Genomic DNA, 17,319 nt, shown 5'->3' with positions numbered 1-17,319 from the left:
GACATAAAAACCAGTCTGGAGGATATTGGCTGAATCAGCTTGAAGACTTATCATCAGCTGCTTCCACAACACCCCCAGTAAAAGAGCCAGAGAACTAACAAACACAAAATTATGACGCTTCAGTGTCGTGGGCAGAGTGTTCAACTGTGTTCAAATGATTGATTATTCACTACTGACTCCATGCCATTTGCTTGTCCTAGGAGAGAATAGAAGATGCTACTCAGTAAGTACACAGCCTTTGCACGTCCAGAAGTATCCAGAAATGTCTGGTTCAGTTGAGTCAACAATATCTCAGAAACTCTGTTTTGGAGAAGGGGAAGCTCAGATTCTTGCACTGCCTGTTTTGATTCCTGGATTTTCATTAAAGCCTTGATACAAAGACTTAAAGCAGCATCTACTTGAAGAATAATGACTCAATCCCTCTGTGTTTTTTAAGTCCCCAGCAGGGTTCTGAGGGTGATTTCACACACTGTTCAGTAAATTATCAGTTTTTTCTGAGCCCATGTTTGTGCAGCACCTGACTCAGCAAAACCACCAGGTGCCAATGTAATGCAGACGACTACTCAAAGTGAAGAGTGATAAATGATTTGTTGTCCCTCTTTCCCCTCCAAGAGCTGTTTATTCAATTCTGAATAGTTAAGTCAGAATATTTAGAAGAAACAGCAGACATATATTACAGCAAAAGTCAGCCAGTCACGTCAACCAAAAGGATTGATGCCAAAGCTCTATCTGCCAGTCTATCATTATATCTCACTTGATTAATCCAAGCCTCATCAAAGCCTGCCCAAAGACTCCTGCTGACTTTCATGGGTTTTGGATAAGTTGCTCTGTAATTTTCCCAAAGCAAACTAAACCAACATGATGAAAGAAATTTGAAGAGAAGAGAAACGCAGAGACCAAAACTAGCTGTGGAGCACCTCCTAATCAGGAGGCAACTTTATCCCATAGGAAGAAAAGAAAAATGTTTGGAGACATATACAAATTCTGAAAGACAGAGCCTGCTGCTCACTGACTTATAAATGTGGAAAGCTCTGTGCAATTATTCCCTTGGTAACAACAGGGCCCTATGCCTACAGATAGTTATCAGGGTCAATTGAATTCAGCCTAGCTCTCAGCTTCTCTTGTTATCTGATGACTTTACTACAGGTTTTCTGCAGTTTGCATCTGCCAGCCTTCTGTATGCTTCTTGTATACCTTGTGAATATGGATCTACCTTGATCATATGAGCTTGGAAAACAGGACTCCCATGTGCAGGTAACCACATCCCATCACATCAGATGGATGTGTATCACAGACAGATGCACACACAAAGAATTGATGGCCTTTCTTGATGACAAAATAGAACCTAAATGGATTAAATGCATCAGCTGCTCTATGTAGTACTTAATGAAAGCAAAAATGTCATTAAAGTTTCTTATAGTCATTTTGTGGCATGGAACTCATTACTTAGCAAAAATGTTTCATTTACATAACAGGAACTTAGTAGTTTCTGAGGGCTTGGTGCTCACTGTCTGATAACAGTCCATTTAGGAAACTGGAAGTGTCTCAATCCGTCATTTAAATCCCCAGTACTTCTGAAAGGCTTCTTGTGTCCAGCCTGAGAATAATGAGTAAAACTGATTCAGAGGAAGAAAAGCAGGTGAAAAATGTATGTTGGCTCTGAGAGTTTATTAGATATCTGAAAAGGTGTGATTTCACGCAGACAAATGGCAAAAACAGGAAAAAAGGGGAGGGACTCAGGAAGATAAAAGGAGCTGACAATCTCTTCTGCAAGGCTGGACAGCTTGCTGTGAAGGCGTGCCTTATTTTTATGCAGCTAAAGACAACCACGATGAATCCCACTCTGCAGTGACTGAATGTGCACAAGAAAACATTTTCACACCAAGGATGAGGATCCATCCTTCTCTTCTTCATCCATTAACAATGAGTAATTTTTTTTCTCCCTTTATTTTTCCCCAGACCAGTTACATTCAACAAAGCAGCTGTACTTCCATTGCATTCTTTTCTCTTCAAGAAAGCACTTGAGTTTTGTAGTCAATACCTCTTTTTTTTTCTGCACAGCAGGCAGCAGGAATGGAGCACAAATCACATTTCACTTACACAGATGTGCTATCTGAAAATAAAAACCATAGCACAAATGATAGTGGTTTCCAATCACAGTGCATTTGCACATCAGATGAGAAACAGATGAGTGTAGGAATAAGCACAGATATTTCTTTCTAAGACCGAAAGATTACAAAGGGTTCTCCAAAGGTTTTCAAGAAAAGGGTAGATGTGGCACTGGGGGATATGGTTAGTGGGAATGGTGCTGATGGGGTGATTGTTGGACTTGATGATCTTTGTGATTTTATAAAAGAGCATCTAGATAAAGAAGAACTGCAGCAATTAAAATCAAGAATGCATTGTCTGAAAAGGGCAAGGCTCAAGAGAAAAAGCTCACTTACAACTAAAGGAGTTACATACATTCTGTCTTTACATTAACAGATAGCATCGGTGTCAGTAGAGCAGCCCAAGTGCTAATTTTGGATTAGCAAAATCTAGAAAGCACACCTGCATGGATATTACACACCAAATATGCAAAAACCCCACAGGATGCTGTGAGTTGGTAGTTACTTGCACCAGTTCCAGATGGCAGTCAGTGCAGCACTCCTACTGCAACTACCATGAACACTGAGAGGCAAATCACTCTGCTGTGATACACTGGTTGAGTGAATGCATATCCTCTTTTGGCCAGCTCTTCAAGTGAAATTTTGCAAGACTGGAAGGATGTAGAGAAAGAAGAGTCACTAAAATGGGATGGTGTTGTGGAATTCGTTTTTACAATACATTTTTACCTGGGCAAAAAGATATTTGATGTTGCTCTCATACAGCACAGGTAGTGTTTTGTGCTATTTGTGCTGTATAGCAAGGCGATGCAATCAGGTTCCCTGGAAGTCCTTCCTCAGCTGAGGACTGAAGTGTATTGTTCAGGAAGCATAAAGATAATCAAACAGTGAGCATAAAAATAATCAAAAGTCAATACTGCAGCCAGTGTTTTCAAGAGTTCATTCACTCAAAGTGATGTCATATTTGGATTCTGCAAAAGATGTTTTAAGTACAAGGCTAAGAAAGCCCATGACCTAACTTTGACTCAGCCTGTCCCACTGACAGCACACCTCCAAAGACCTAGAACCAGGTGGAGGGAAATGCTAGGCAAGAGAATTTATGTAGACATTTACCTGATTCTGTGTTGAAGTAGTGCAGAACTTCCGGTTCTTAACCCTTAAAATGAGATAGTTTTCCCTGTAGTATTTCTTGGTGAAGGGAAAATTTCTCATTTATTTCCTTCAGCCATACACTTTGGCTTCATTTGGAATTGTGCTTTCTTCACCTCTGCCATGGATTTATGACTGACGTTTAAAATCTGAGTAACCAATTAGTGTTCTCCTTCTAACAGTTGCAATGTTGGCTCAACATAGACCATTAGGAGTTGGACTCAATGATCCACATGGGTTCCTCCCAACCTGGGATATTCTACTGATATAAACTGGGAGCATTCCTGACAATGGGATGTTTTCAGAAGTCACTATTCTTCATGGCTATCCATTGGACTAGGACCATGAATAAATACACGTGATCTGCTAGAAAATCTCAAAAGATGCTCATAAGCTCTTGTGATAGTCTAACTCTTCTTCTTGTGATGGTGTGAACATACCCCTCGTTTCTCTTCAGCTTCATGTTTTTTGTTACCTCTGTCTCACTGAAACAGTGCCTCACCTTATCAAACACTCCTCAATCATAACCTCACAAAGCTAAAACAAAGTCTGTTTTCTTTCTTCTCCTGACATCACATAAAGAAGAGTATCCAAAATTGTTCAGGATGGCAAGGAAGAGATGAAGATGATCAGAGATTTTCAGAACTACAATGTTCTACAATCACTCACTGTATATTAAGGACAAACAAACACGGAAAATGAATGAATTACTTAATAAATTAATAAATAAAGGCACGTATTTCACAGTGCTATCAGAAAATGAAAAATGAAACTTGTTGCAAATGAACTTGAAATCATATGAATCATCCCAGGGAGTGAGGTGGCTGGAACTAACAAAACACAACTTTACTTGTCCTGCCAATGGGGAAGTCCATAGTGTGTAAGAACCACATTCAAGGCAGCTGGTGGAGACAGAGAAGTGTTTTACTTTCTGAGCTCCTGGAACAATTCCTTGGAGGCCTTAACCAACTGGTACAAAGTGAACACTCTGATCAGTGGTATTGCTGAGCTGCTTGGATGTATTTATCCCACATTCCGATCCTCTGCAAAGCTTTATTCTTCATCATGGCTAAGACATAGCTGTGTAGTGAGCCATGGCCACATCCATACAACCACAATCACCAACCAGGACTGAGTTTAAAGCCTCTGAAACTGCAGACAGAGCCATCTTTACTGCTTAAGCTATGGAGGCAAATATCTTCAGAGAAGATAGACCTCAATACTTAACACTTAAGTGTTTTCTGTGGTATTGCACCCATGCTTACTGCAATCCAGATCAGGCTGAAATGATGCCAGTTTGGAGTATCCAAACTAAACAGTTAATGTCTGTCTTCACTCTTTGGGGTAACAACCTAAGAAGAATTGATTCAGTAAAGAGATTCATACTGAAGTCTGATGATGATGGAGCAGTTGAAGCAAAGATGTGAAATCAGACAAATGGCTTGTTTAAGTAGAACAATTTAACATGTTGTTCTGCTTGACATGAGATGGGCATACAGAGCTCAACAAAGTTAGGTAAGGTAATCTCTTTGAACCACAGCTAAAGGTACAACGATGCAGGGATTTTTTCTACCAAACTTATTAAGGAGGAATAAGCATCAGTGAGTTGATATACCCACAGGGCCAATTTATCTTCCTGTTTTCGAACCCATTAGGAGTACAAACAAAAACAAATGTATGTTGACTTTTTATACTTCTTCTGTCACTCTCATAACCTCTGTTCCTACTATCCACAGGAAGCAGGAACGAATACAAAAAAAGTCTCTTGGTTTAAGCTAGATATGTTTACAATTTCAGATTGAAGGATACACTTTGTCCTCAGGTTGACTTTAAATGGAGTCTCCCATCATAGTAGCATCTTATTTTTAAATCATTCTGTGCCCAGAAAGGAAGGAAACTCAATGAACTTCTACTACTTTCTCTTTTCCTGATGATACTCAGTGCAAAGACAAACCAATGCAGTACTTATCACAAGAGCTGGCTGTATAATCTGCTTACAGAAACTACAAGCTGAGGATACCTAGTGCTGCAAGAGAAAAACAGCTCTCCCATAATACTGATTTATTCTCCATTCCTTGGATGGAGATGTTTGGTGGGTGGAGAAAATACAGAAGTCTTCACAGTTACGAAGAGACTCACTGGTAAGTTTTGTATAACCTGAATGCCTGCTTGACCTGCTTGAAAATGGGCTGATTTTGGTTTTTAGCAGGAGAATAACTTGGTCAGCTTTCACTCATTAGCAAGATGGATCATGCAAGCAGACTATGGTTTCAAATGTCCTCAATGTGTCTGCAAAGTGATCCTTTTGCTGCAAATCCTATGTTTTGAAGTGCAAACTTTGCATCTCACAGTGATCCAGGCACGATGCACATTTGTTCCTCTGTAATGTTGGTCTGCAAACTGAAGTGAAGAAAATCCATTTAAGGCAAGTGCTTGAGTTCAGTATCCTTTCTCTGACAGCAGACAGTGAGGTAAGCAGAGAAGAAGCATGCCAAGGCTAGAGTTGTGTTTCTCATAGATGCATCCTACCAGTTTGGGAACTTTCTAAGCTGCTGGATTTGCGCATATGTTCCAGAAGCTTCTCCATTCCCTTTTTATCCCATTTCTGAATCTGCTTTCCATAGCACTCTGCCACTCAGTTACACATCTGAAATACTGCCAACTCTCTTCCTGTGTTTTCTGGAGACGTCTGTCCACTCCAAGCCCACTGGATGCATTTTGCCTTCTGTCTTTAAATCACTCCTACTGAGATCTTACCCCTTGGCCCTGGCCCTTGGAATCTTCTATATTCGCAAGCAAAAAGCCATTCATTTCCATTATTCCAAGGTTGCAGCCTCACAAAGTCTTGAAGTGCACGCTGCTGTCAAAAGAGTGGCCCTCTCTCCCACTTTCATGCCATCTGTCTGACAACGCAGTGAGCCAGACTGGGAAGTTACTCATACTGAAAACAAACCAGCTACCTTGGTCCATCTCACTGCATAGCATCACGGGCAAAGATCCAAGAGAGAGGAGTGAGAGTACTTGGTTAAGAAGCAAAGAGCAGCACATGGGATCATTTTTTGATTCAGTAAAAAGCATCACAAGACTGCATCCCAAAACAATCTCCCCACCTCCAGCAGCTTTTTTCCTTCATGACTTTAATAGTAAGCCTAAAAAGACATGGCCTCCCAAGCTGTTCCCTCCTGGAAGCCACAAAGTCACCAGCTGTTTGCAGCCTGAAGGTCAGTGTTGTCTAAACAGGATAGCTTTAGTTAGCAAATGGAAAACAGCCCTTTACCAAAAAATGAATGTGGGAAGCTGTCACTGCATGTGCAGCCCCAGTAGTCTGGCTTGCTGCTCCCTCCCATCACTCGTTTTTAATTCAGCTCTTTGAGCTGGCCCACAGTTTACAGCTGAGATAGCCATTTCAGATTGCAAGCCATGCCTGCCTCAGCTGTCAGTCACAGCTGAAACCAGGGTGGGATTCACTACTAAGCCAAAGTTGTGCTTTCTTTCCCTTGTATGAAAGGGCACCTTGCCACCATTTTTATTTCTATTTTAGACAATGGCTTCTCTCTGAGCACCTCAGCAGGAACCATCAGAAAGCACTGCCTCACACAAAGGAAGAATATGGCTAATCACTTTTTCCAGGAACCACAAAAGCCCAGATGCCACCAGTAAACAGCTTCTGGGTGGAGATGAGGCACCCAGCTCCCTGCAGAGCTCTGTACTGGCTGGCTGTGTCTGTGGCAGTGAGTTGAATGTGGAAGTACCATGCATAAAGGCCAACTGGCAGTAAATGCTCCGTGTGAGTATTCTTAAGCTCTGTTACTCCTTCAGCATGGAATCTCTGCTCCCAAACTGCCTTTTAGAAACACTGTCCGGCCTATGCATGACTAGGAGGATGGTATGAGCTAAGAACTGTTCCCAAAATACATTAGTATGTATGCATACTGGCAACCTATCCTAAATGGAGGGAGACAGCCTACCTACAGGACCAGTCATGGTGCTGCATTTGCCTTCAGGGTCCTTGGACATTTTACATAGTAGGTAATAGTTTTAATAGTGACTAAGAGCTAGAAATCTCAGTTTTTTCAGATAGTCAATCTGGTTGTAATCAAAGGCAGCAAAGGTTAAGAGAGTTGGAAGCAATCAGATCACAGATCACCAAGTAGTAGACAGAGATCTTTTATTCAGTAATGGAGCAAATTTTATAAAGTTGGTGCCACCCAAACCATTCTGTCATTGTATGTTTCTATGACTGATTCTATGAATTATGATCCGAATGTAGGTATTAAGGTACTGGATAAAGTCTCTCCACAGATTGGACTGAGTCATGCTTAAGGACACGGAAAAAAATGTCTCTTAGGGCAGGCAGTCTGAATATAGCCTTTGCTTTGATCTTAAAATCCAGGAATAGAAAAAGGATGAAAGGAATAGAATTGAAACATCTTAGAATTCTTCCATCCAATCTTTGCCGTAGAAAGATTTAAAGTCTCCCCTGCCTTGTTAACTGGTCCCTTTCTGAACAGTGCAAAAAGAACCCATTCATTTCATTAGTGTTATCCCATATGCCTTAATTCTCACTCTTAAAATATCATGAATCGCCTTCCAGATTTCCCTATCTTCCTTTTCCATAAGGGGAGCCTCAAACTTACATTTGGATTAAATGATTAAAGAAGGATTAATCTTAAGTTCAAAAGTCTAAAAGGAAATGTATCTGCTCTTAAGAGAGTTATTTGAGACAAATTGAGTTAATCTACTACTGAAAATGCCTATTTTCCTTCTTTCATTATGAAAGAAATCAAACTGATGAATTTTAAATATCTAATGGCAAGGTATCCAACTAAGGTAAGCAGATCTCTTGGTATGTATGCAGAGTAACTGGCATGATCATTCACAATAGTGCCTTGATTGTTCCACGGGATTCCTCCAAATCACCAAAATGCATACAAATATGGGGAAGTGGGAACTCATACCTTTGGTATGAGCAATTTGATTGCCTCTGAGACATATTTTCACAAGTTTGGTGCATCAGGGCTGTGCATTTTAACATAATTCTGATAGACAGAACCACATGTGATGAGAGAAGCACAAACCCAGACAACAGGGTAGTTCTGATAAGAAGCTCAAGGTCTCAAGAGAGTTCATACTGATAGAGCAAAGTAAAAAGCAGATAAACAAAATATGGCATTTCAGTTACACTGAGGATCACTCTTTTACCAACAGAGGTCAATGGTAACCCTCCCATACATGGGCAGTACCTGCCTTCCTTTCTTGACCACCTCCATTTGGAAGGTGGAAAAATATCCCATGTCCCTCCAAACTGTTCAGTCTTTGTTCTCTTCCTTTACTGATAAGGAATAGCCTTGCTTTGAATACACACTGTCCTGGGTTGGTCAGCATTGGTTGATGGAGCACAGCCCAGGGAAACCAGAGTGGGAGATGTTCTGCAGAGTTGCTCTAATAACGTAAGTGAAAGGAATGCCATTGTGATTGCAAGAAACTCGGCAATGTGACAGAGCAGTGAAATGTTTTCTGTCCTTCATTTGCAGCTATTTTCCTTGCTTTGGATGAGATTTTAGGTATAATTTTTCTGAGTAAATGTAGATATCTAATTTATACTAATACCTACACTTGAGCTAATCACTATTCATATGCATTTCATAGAATTGTAGGATGGTTTGGATTGAAAGGACCTTAAAGACATCTAGTGCCAGCCCCATGGGAGGGATATCTTGCACTAGACCAGGTTGCCCTAAGCCCTATCCAGCCTAGCCACTCATTGTCTACAGATAGAAATTGGCATCTCAAGGACACATTGGATACATGTAAGATAAATCAAATTCCCGTAGATTCCTACTCATAATTCTCCAAATTCCTACTTCTCCCTGTATGAGTTTCAGTCATTAGCACAGATGAAGGAGTGACATTCTAGATGTCTGAACTGAATCCCACCTGTAGTCTCAGGTGGTCCTTTGTAGCCACCCCTCACCATTATTGAAGAAAGAAAGGTCTCTTTATCAAGCAGTTCACCTGATCTATTGTAAACACAACCCCTCCAGAAACACCTTTTCCCTGCATTGACTTTTAGGGAAGTTTCTGTGACTAGACGAGGGTGAGCAACTAGGACAAGTCCTAGCTATGAACCTCCTGCCCTATGTATTTTTCCAGCCCTACCGACCCATGATCAGGAAAGATGAACAGATACATAAAATAGCTGCATGGAAAAGCTCATGGGATGATCATGGGCAGGGGTGGTTGTTTTGCCTAAGCTGATTAAAGCTATGAATTATTTATCTTTGAGTGAGTCCAAGTGAATGTCCTGTTGTTTCCATACTAAGGGGCATGGTTTGAACCTGAAGGTATGGTGACCCAGTCAAACAGCTGATTAGTCACCCTGGAGCAAAATAATATGCAAACAGAGTGCACAACCAGGAGACAAGGACACAAGAACAAAACAGGGGTTTGCTAACATATCATGCTTAGCCCAGCAAAGTGAATGTTGAGTAGGGATACAGATACGAGAGAGAACTCCTACCAAGAAAGGAGTTATTCATTTATGCCAAAAGTCATTAGTGGCACACAAAGAGAGGTTAAAGATTGACCCAACATAAACTTAGGTTGCAAATCAGAAGGCTATTTTGGGTGACTGGAGCAGGATTGTTCCAGTCTAGGTGGTACTGAGTCACAACACGACCAATTAATAACTTCCTACATCTGAAACAGGGTCTAGAAAGAATTTGGCTGACATCTGAGGGAGATGGAGATCCCTGTCATGCCTCTGAATCTCTTTGTGTCCTTGTCTTTGATCTGCCTGATCTACCTGGACTCTGGTGCAGCTGTATACCACATATACCTGGTATAGCTCATATTATATCAGAGCAGGTGAGAGACAAAGATTAAATAAGTGTGTAGAAATCCATTTTGTCCACATCATTAGCTAAGATTCACTACATCCAACTTCAGACAATGGCTTTCAGCTCCAGATTCGTGCACCCTGTTCAAGGCTTACTGCCTTCTTTACTGTCAGTGGTAGGAAAACAGCTCCTCTAGATGCAGTTTATATGACCTATCTTAGATGAATACTCTATGAAGATACAAGAAAAGATAAAAAATAACCAAAAACAATACCAAAAAGACACAGCAACAGCAAAAAATAAATACCAACACGTGTGAAGGGAAAGAGTCATATTGAAATAACTGAGCCAAGTGGCAAACTTACTACTGGGAATGTTTTGCTTGAAAGATTCTCTTGTCACTCATACATTTTAAAAGTCATCCAGAGTATTGAGAAACTGAAGGAAGGGCAATAAACTGTCAGTAGTTCTGTGCATTATGAAACCACTACCCACAAGAAATATGAGCTATATTTCATACTTATTCTGAGAATTGACAATTTTGGGACACTGTGGATGGTTCTCAGTCTTCTAGATGAATTCCTGACTATATTTTCACGTAACAAAATACCCATTAAAATAACATCTACAGTTCAATTAAGAAAAAAGTACCTGTATTAATCTTTAAACTACTTTCCCCCACCCCCGATCCCTCCCAACAAGGTTGCTTGAAAAGCTGCTTTGCTGCAAGGATAGTTAAACTTTAGCTGTAAAAGAGACCTGAAATGCAGTTCATCTGGGAAAAAAAACACTGTACCAAGAAATATGTCACGTTCTTTATTAAGGTGCCTGGATTTGGCAGTGCTTCTCCAGGTCTGACTTTGCCAAGAGAGGATCTTCAAAAGAACTGGTCTCTTTGTTAACTGTGAGTTAAGAAGATGTCTTCCTTCAGTCAGGTTGCAATCATGCCTACTGTTATTAACAGCTGTAAGAGTAATACTGATTGTACTTACCTTGAAAATCACACCTTATTTCTTTGTCCTGTGAGGGTAAACGTGGCATTTATTATACTTCCCTTGCTTTGAGCAAGCTAGAAATTAGCAACTGATCTAGTCATGACTAGAACTTTGCATTCATTTCAGCCCAATTAAATGCTTCCAATTAATTTGAAACATTATATTCAGACCTACATTTAACTAAAAGAAAAAAATAAAAACAACAACAAAAGAAAACCAAAAAGATGAAAAAAAGCAGCTGAAGCAGATCAGAACTTCTTATTTTTCTTTGAAATCAGAACATCGAGTTTTCAACTGCTTTAATTACAGTATCTGCTAATTCTGTATTTAGCCTTTGTTTCTTAGTCATTTCAGTTGTGATCAGCTATCTTGCCTTGTTGCTCGTACTGCAGAAATCTTCAGCTAAGGATCAAGACTTTCCTGTTTTCCCTTTTTGAAATGCCTTGTGTTGCAATGTAGACCACAGGTTCATTAGAAGTAACATTACCTCATTTTGGTTCCATTCACGTTCCTTGTTCCTGTAACAGCTTGGCTGCTACAAAAACGCAAGAATACTTTTTTATTCCTATTGGCAGCAAGCTATGTAAGGCAAAACCAATATTTCATGATGTATGTAAGACTTATTACTGCAGCAGATGGATATTCAAGAAATTTTAACATACTCAGTGACTTAGGCTAGAGCACAAGTTTCTTGTGTTTCTTTCAAGAGATGTTAGGAAGTGTGCAGGAACATGAGTGCCAGCTCCACCATCTCAGAAAGAAAACTTGTACATCACTAGATGGCTTCATTTCTAGCTTCAACTATGAAGAGCTATGTTGAGTTCATAGTACTTTTCTTCTGGTACACAAGACCACACTACTCTGGGCTAGGGAGAACAGATCACACCTTGGCTAAATTGTCATGTTTAGGTTTTGGTTTTTAGTTACAGGGCTCTTTTCACTTGCCTTCAAACATCAACTTGGATATTAGGAGAAACGTCTCTTCATAAAGAGTGGTGATGCAGTGGCACAGGCTGCCCAGGAAGGTGGTGGGGTCACCATCCCTGGAGGTGTTCAGGAATGTGGAGATGTGGCACTGAGGGATGTGGTTAGAGGGCATGGTGGGGTGGATTGGGAACATGATGATCTTAAAGGTCTTTTCCAGCCTTAGAGATTCTATGATCAATTTCTAAAATCCAATCTTATGATGAGCTGTCTATTTTTTCATTTTGCTGAGCAATTTATGGCTCAAGATCCAGTGCTCAAGAGATCCACCTGCATTTCAGCAAAACCTTGTATTTCATTGCTTTTTTAGATGAGCCCAGGATCTGCATGGGATCCCTTCCTCCCTTTTACAATCGTAGAATCATTCTGCAGGAGCACTGAGCGTATTTATCTCCCACTAAAAGCAATGGGAAGGTAGATGTAGTTTGACAGCTCATATGCATGAGCCTGACACAACTCTGCTGACTCAGCAAATCCCCATCATCTCAATTCCGTAGCTGCACAAGCTTTGCAGTGTCTCTTTTAAGATATTATTCCGGAGCTTGCATACACTGTGATCAAACTACTGACTCCAGTTTTACATTTATGACTATTAAAACAGAACCAGACTAAAATAGTATCTTTATAATATGGTAGATGTTGATAAAACCTCCACAGGCTGCCAGATTGCACTGGCAGGAAGAGATTCACCGAAGCCAGAGAAATATTTCCAAACAGCTCCAGTTATTGCAGCAGGTTCTGCTATTGGGCCTCTTTTCAATTGTGTTCTTCGGGAAATTAATCCTCTTGCACAAGATCTCCAGAGTGTGCAACATTTAGCTGCAGTCAAAAGCAACAGAGCACATTACTCTGGATTTCTCAGGCTATGTCTTGATTTTTTTAAGATTTTAATGTGTTTTTGTCTTTGTAGTTGCAAAATTATTTAAGCAAGTGCGGCTGTGCTTGCAGTTTGCTTTACGTTCAGATGTTCTAACTTGTTCTATCTCATCCTAGTCACAATGGGAAAATTCCTAGGTGCTCATTGCCTGCTCTGTTGTTCAGGGCTTGTATTGGTAAATCATCTATTTTTAAGGTGTTTTTTAACTTAAAATTTCCTTAGATTTGTGTGTGTGGCATTTGCCTAAAAGCAAATTTTCCATAAACACAAAAGAACAGATGAATGAATCACTCTATGAATATTTGGGGCAAATAAGGAAAAGGTATTATCAGCAAACTTGAAATGAATAAAAAGCAATCCCTGGTGAACCATGGCTTGGGAAGATATTGTACTCTTCAGGTATAGATGTTGGCATAATGATGATTTGCTCTAATGACACGTGGAAAGGAAGAACATAAGACATAAGACCAGAGAAAGGGGTAAATTGTAGGAGGTTGGTGCACAATAATCATAGAGTCATAGAATGGCCAGGGTTGGAAGGGACCTCAAGGTTTATGAGGGTGGATAGTGATAGGACAAGGGGGAATGGTTTTAAACTGAGACAGGGGAGGTTTAGGTTGGATATTAGGAGGAAATTTTTCACCCAGAGGGTGGTGAGGCACTGGAACAGGTTGCCCAAGGAGGCTGTGGATGCCCCATCCCTGCAGGCATTCAAGGCCAGGCTGGATGTGGCTCTGGGCAGCCTGGTCTGCTGGTTGGTGACCCTGCACATAGCAGGGGGTTGGAACTGGATGAGCACTGTGGTCCTTTTCAACCCAGGCAATCTATGATTCTATGATTCTTAGGACTCAGGTGCCCAAATCCAGAGCTCTTTGCAAATTATCAATAGAAAAGAACTGTACTTTTAAAGACTTTCCAAGAGAGATTACCACCATTCCCTTCCACTGAAGCCTTGTTTTTTTTTCACTCTTGTTTGTGCAGAGTAGAAGCAGGAAGGAAAGTATTTCAGTTCTGCATGATTACTTTCTCCTTAAAGAGAAAAAAATATCCCTGGGGGATTAGCCATTACCATACTCATGGTAAGAGTTTGCTGGCTGTTAACTGCTTCTTGCCTTCAGGACCCTTAGCTAATAACAGATGAGCCATTCATTCATTTCTGATAAGGCAACTGAGCTCTTTCTTTTCCATCCTTCTCAGCAGGGAAAAGGATGCTGTGGTCCATAAACTTCCTAGCATTTCACAGGCACTCTGAGATTTCAAAACTGCTTGTCATAATATTGTAACAGCTTTGTAGCTATGGCAGGCCTGGCAGCAGTCACAGCATTTTAAATGGTGGCCAGACAGAAACATGTCCTTCATCATAGAGATCAAGAAACTTCTCGTTACACTGCCTAAAAATGCAACCTGCAGGTATGGTTCTTTGCCTCGAGGTCAAGACATTACAAAATGACAGCAAAGAGCTGAAAAGAAGTCCAGCCAGTATGAGAGGAAAAAGCAGGCTTAAAGAAACCTTGCAGGTCAGTTATGGCAGTGCGCTGATTATTCTGCAAGTTTGCTTTGCAATTTGCAAGTGAGTTGTGGAATAGATTCTCAGTGAATGTAGGCAGGAGACATACCACTAAACAATGCCATGCCATTTAACTCCAGACATAATACCAGACGTAAGTATCTGATGACCCACCTGACATTGCAAGGTCTCCCAGATCCAGGCTGCCACAGACTGACAAGTTAAGGTGAGTTTCATGCTGATGCTTCTGATGGTAGTAAGCATTTAGGTGTGTTCTCTCAGCTCCCCTGGATGACAGAGGATGAAAATCATCTTAGTTTTGGTACATGCTACACTAACATGGTAGTTGGAATTGAAGAACCTTGTAGATTCCTTCCAGCTGAACTACTCTATTCTATTCTATTCTATTCTATTCTATTCTATTCTATTCTATTCTATTCTATTCTATTCTATTCTATTCTATTCTATTCTATTCTATTCCGTCCCGTCCCGTCCCGTCCCGTCCCGTCCCGTCCCGTCCCGTCCCGTCCCATCCCATCCCATCCCATCCCATCCCATCCCCTTCCGTACTGTTCTGTCCCAGCTTGTGTTCTCCATTTGGCACACGGTAGGATCATAGACACTGACTATACCTGATTTAGTGGTTCCCAACCCTGCCTGCAGCAGAGGGTTGGAATTAGGTGATCTTTGATGCCCCTTCGAAACCAAGCCATTCTATTATTCCATTTTATTTCATTTAGATGTTGTATAGAAAAGGACCTCTATAAGTTAAAATGACCACATATTCAACATTTCAGAGAAGGTGCAGCAGTTCTTGATTTAGAAAAGCTCTGTCATTTCCCTCAGAAAATGCAACCTTTAGCTGCCTACAAAGGTGGCCAAGGCACAAAGACAGGAGAATTGATGTATTTCCCTATAATATTTTTGATTTAACTCCAGATTACAACTTACCTGTAGTGCAGGCCCAGACATTTTCAAACAGCCTCATAGGTGAAGCTTTGTTTTAATCCAAACCAAGATATCTGTGTGCTCTATTGCCTTTGAACTCAATGAACCAAGGTGTATGGAAGAACAGTTCCTTTTTTTAATCACCTTCCAATGTTTGACCTCTGCAGTGTTATCATTAACCCCTGTCATTACACAGAAGATACAGATGATATGGAAGTGGGGTGAAAAGGGACAAGGGTTGCTGCAATAAAGTCACATGCCAACTCCCCTCCTGGGTTCATTCCTACGTCTCTGCTAATGACATTTTCATTAAGTGAACAAAACAAACCTTACAGGAAAATCATGTTTAAAGGTCTATTTGGTATATAGTATCTACAACTGGTCTCTGCTTTCTTCTCTTTTTAACAGTCTCTGCTGAGTTTTAAACATTTGGCATTTTTTCTGAGGTTTCCTTGGACTTGTTCACATGGGGAGGCAGACTGGACGCATCTGTTAAATACTTTGAGATCTGGAGCATAGTTCTGGTGACTGAAATTTGGTGTCTGGTTCCTCCCTTAAATCTCAGCTTGAGAAAATATTGCTGAAAAAAACATGTTGGAAAGAAAATTCCTTCTGTATCTTATAGCATCCATAAAAAAGCCTTCTATACCATTTCCAATAGACTGAAAATCACTATTATTTTATTCTTCTTAATACCCTTTCACAAAAACGTGTTGGGTGACTATGGAAATAAATATCCTACAACACAGTTTGCTCACTTGGATTACTAGTTTATGTTTGCTGGGACACTTTTTCCCCTGCAAGATATCAAATGCTGTTTCCTAGAAAATAAGGTTAGAAGGGAATTAGAAAACTCCTCTCCTCTTCTCTTCTCTTCTCTTCTCTTCTCTTCTCTTCTCTTCTCTTCTCTTCTCTTCTCTTCTCTTCTCTTCTCTTCTCTTCTCTTCTCTTCTCTTCTCTTCTCTTCTCTTCTCTTCTCTTCTCTTCTCTTCTCTTCTCTTCTCTTCTCCTCTCCTCTCCTCTCCTCTCCTCTCCTCTCCTCTCCTCTCCTCTCCTCTCCTCTCCTCTCCTCTCCTCTCCTCTCCTCTCCTCTCCTCTCCTCTCCTCTCCTCTCCTCTCCTCTCCTCTCCTCTCCTCTCCTCTCCTCTCCCTCTTGCCTCTCCTTGCCTCCCCTCTCCAATTAGTAGAGAAAAAATTCCCCAAATTCCCCTCTCCTTCATTCTTAACTCCATCACATTTGCCTTCCAATTATGAAGTGTTGGTTCCTGGACTTTCCCCACGCTCTCAGACAATTTACACATGAGGAGTTGAAATCAGAGAATAATTCTACTTTTTACAAATTATGTAGACCACACCCTGCATCTCCCACTGCTTTGACATCTCAGAGAACATAGCACAGAAGGTTTTATTTCACTGGTAATACGATGTTCATAACGAGGAGGTTGGGACGTCTAAGCAAGAACACAACATTTATTCTTCAGTGTAAATCAGTTTTGCTATTTACTCTTTGGTTAAACTTTTCCACTGAGCATTATGCAATCATCAGTACTTGTTGGTGCAACACAAGCACTGACTTTCTTGGTAAGCTGAACACTTAAACTATCAGCAAAGATGTAATTCTAGGACTCCCCATTCTGTTGAAGCATAAATTGTACCACTGTCAAAAAGATGGTCTCACCCTCCTCTGCTCACCTGTCTGCTCATTCCTGTCCACCTACACCATATTTTAGCAAGTAATGCCTCAAGCATTCCTGTGACCACCATTTGGATGGTTCAAGAAATTGTCTTGCATTAAATAACCCCGAGAAAATATGATTATTTTTATTCTGGATCACCTTTCTCTCCCAGTTCAAGGCTGCCTACATGAATGTGACGATTTGATTGAAAAGTTGGCAGAGAAGGGTTTGGAGGGAAG

Source organism: Phasianus colchicus, chromosome 6 (assembly GCF_987193195.1).
Source record: "Phasianus colchicus chromosome 6, bPhaCol1.hap1.1, whole genome shotgun sequence".
In the NCBI taxonomy this organism is placed as follows: domain Eukaryota; kingdom Metazoa; phylum Chordata; class Aves; order Galliformes; family Phasianidae; genus Phasianus; species Phasianus colchicus.
Note: the sequence above shows the minus strand (reverse complement) of the source record.